The sequence below is a fragment of the Tauraco erythrolophus genome, chromosome W (assembly GCF_009769465.1).
Source record: "Tauraco erythrolophus isolate bTauEry1 chromosome W, bTauEry1.pri, whole genome shotgun sequence".
In the NCBI taxonomy this organism is placed as follows: Eukaryota; Metazoa; Chordata; class Aves; order Musophagiformes; family Musophagidae; genus Tauraco; species Tauraco erythrolophus.
In genome coordinates, this window is record NC_141497.1 from 746,786 (window position 1) to 750,122 (window position 3,337).

Genomic DNA, 3,337 nt, shown 5'->3' on the forward strand with positions numbered 1-3,337 from the left:
AGGTCTTGCGGAGAAGGGATTTGGAGAAGTACTGAGACGACTCAATATGAGTTAGCTGCAGGAAGTCGTTTATTGCGCAGTTCTTATTGCTTATATAGACAGTATTTGCCAATAATCCTGAGACCACACCTTTTCTACACCATTATTGGATGATACATACGCTTGTCATATTTAACAGCTTATTTCAAACAGATACCCGCCTAGCGAAGCTCTGCTCTAAGCAAACACTACTCCCTTATCATACAGCATAGTTTTCTTATCCTTAACTTCAAGGGCATTCTGCCCTTGAGGCCTAACTTTCGAGCTCCAGTCTTTATTTACACAGGGTTTTCTTCGTGCAGTCTCTTCAAGGATCTGCACTCCAACAATTCCCCCTTTCTTTTCTTGCACGAAGAAAACCCTGCGCACAAGGCTGGCAACCCCAGTTACTAGCATGTTGTTTTGGTACAGCCTTGCAAAAGCAGTTTCTAGCATACTACTTCCCTTTCCGAGGGCTTTACTATTTCCACTATATCCAAGATTCTGCTGAGCAGGAGGGTGCCAGTCGGCAGGGTCGTTGCGGAGAAGGGAGGCAGGCACGGCACCTTCAGGGCGTCCCCTGTTTATCCACACAGTGTGCTCTGCAGCCGCCTTCAGCTCCGCTCTGAGCCATCCCTTTTACACCCTCAGCAGAGTCTATGAAAAAGGTACTGACACGGCGTTGCTGCACGCGTGGCCAGTGCGTGCAACAAGGCTGCCAGGTATGTGCTCTGCTGGCTAACAGCGGATTTTTAAGTTGTAACATATTTCTCCTAGCTTCCTTTTTCAAAGTTACGTGCTCACAACTAAGTCTAGTTTGTAATTCTTTGTCATTAATTTGGTACCAGTTAATTCTTCTCCTTCCAGTAGCCCCCTTCTGCTTGGAAAAAACACACAAAGCATATATACAAGCAACATATACAAGCAACTTTCACACACGTAATATACTAAATCATAAGAAACATAAAGACAGTTTACATATCAATATACAATCTTCTATTACAATTCTTTTGAACCATTTTTCTCGTTCTGTGTCTCTGTCATTCCTGTTTGATCTGTCAAATCTTGGATCCCTCTTTCTCTATCTCACTTTGCTGGAATTTTACACATTTACACAATTTACACATGGCTTTTTTCATGCAGTCTAGTAGTAATTGTTCGAAGATTTGAGTGATGACATTTGCTTGTTTTTCTGACCAGCAAGCTAAGTTTTCAATTTGTTTCAATGCCTGGGGTGCCACTGCTCCAGGTGCAATTATAGATGCAAAAATTCGCGCTGTTACAGACCACAGCCACACTTCATCATTGCAGTCAGATGTAAGACCTGTACTTCTTTTTGCTCGGTGCAATTGGCGTGACACATTTAGCCATTGCCTATAATTAGGAGCCAACATTGTTATCTGGCCAAGATAGCAAGGCCTTCCATAAGCACTTTTGGGGATACCTTGCCAAGCGCGGTCACCGCAAATCAGAAGAACATTGGGGGGTAATTCTTTGGCAGTATCATTATTCCATAACAGTAAAATTTGCTGGCTTCGATTAAATGACGATTGGGCACCGTAAGCGCCGAGGCTAATTTTTTGATTAGATTGTAATCCAATTTTTCCCAGGCCTGATCCGCAATATCTGTCTACTTTAAACACAAAACTTTTGTATTGATCATTAGTTGGGGACACGTCTGTCCAGCTGCCATCTTTGAAGACGTTATAGGGAAAATGCCATCCCAAGATTTGAGCAGCTTGGCTTTGGAGGCTTACTATGCTGGCATACTTGTCGCTAAAAACAACACATGTTTGTGTAACGTGGTTGTTGCTGGCACTACCTACAAATTTTGATCATAATAAATTTAACTCTTGTGGGAAATATACGGAAGACTGCCCCTTTTTTTTATTTTTTTAACAAGCATTTGTTTTAATGTTAAATGAGTTCATTCAATAACCGCTTGTCCCGTAGGCGAATGAGGGATACTGGTAGGGTGAGTCACTCCCCAATCCTGTAAAAAGGCACCATAATGGATCACTGTCTGTCCCGATTTTCTTTGGTACTCCCATGGTTTTCTTCAGTGTGAGCAGTAGCAACAACAAAGGCAGAAAACATATCAACAGTTACATGCACATATTTAGATCAAAGAAACGATTGAATATAAGTAATATCAGTTTGCCATAATTCATTGACACATAAACCTGTTGGATTTACTCCTGCTGGAGTATTTGAAGGCACAATACGCTGACGGTCAGGGCAGGCACGTACAATCTGCTGAGCTTGATCTGCTGTCTGACCTGATGGGAAGTATCATCAACCACCAATTGACAAACTGTAGGACTAATCATCATTCCTTGAGGCAGTACAATCCAATGATATTGTTGCGTGGGTTGTTCATTGTTAAGCACTGGAACTGAAAAGGCAAATCTAGGACAATCGTTAGGGTGTAAATAAATAAAAAAGTAAAAAAGTAAAAAAAACAAAACAGTCTTTTAAATCAATCACCATCAAATGCTAACATTCTGGAATCATAGTAGGATTTGATACACCCGGTTGTAATGCACCCATTGGTGAAATGATTGCATTAATAGCTCTTAAAACTTTTAACGTAAATCTCCATTTTCCTGATTTCTTTGGGTTAACAAATATTGGAGTATTCCATAGGGTAGTGGAGGGAATTATATGTCCTAATTTGAGCTGTTCATCGCCTAATTTTTGAGCCCACATTCTGACACCCTTTATTAAATCTGCAATTGTTTTTGCCCGATTTCTGATAGGATCAAGAGCTCGCCTGTGCAAAAAATATTCATTTGATTCATGTCAATATGGGACAATGGATGTGCAAATAGGTTGCAAGAAGTAGGGTGTGCTATTCAAGATAAGTGATTGTCTTAGTTTAAGATCTCTGTGAAATGCAAAAACGTAAACCTGCGAAATGCCTCATGATGCTGCTAATCACCAGAGTGATACACAGAATGCTCTGTCACTACAGAGCAGAGAACTCTGGTGACAGTTCATCATGATGCAAAATGAAATAAAACGAAATTGTAAAAAGGTAGAAAAGGATGGAGAGCATAGATGCTGGGAAGCACTCTTTAGATGGTCACCTTCCGCTTCAGGATTTTTCAGCCATTTAAAACATCCTGTTATAACACTGCCAATAGCTACAGCTGCCCCAATATTGTCACCAACACTGCTGTATACATGGGCTTGGCACGTGCTTAAGAGGATATCTTCAATTCACAAAATGCTATATCAATCAGGAAACTTATGCAAGTAAAGGGATTTACTTGATCCACTAAAAAAAGGGGGACTGATGGAGGGAATATAGGAATAG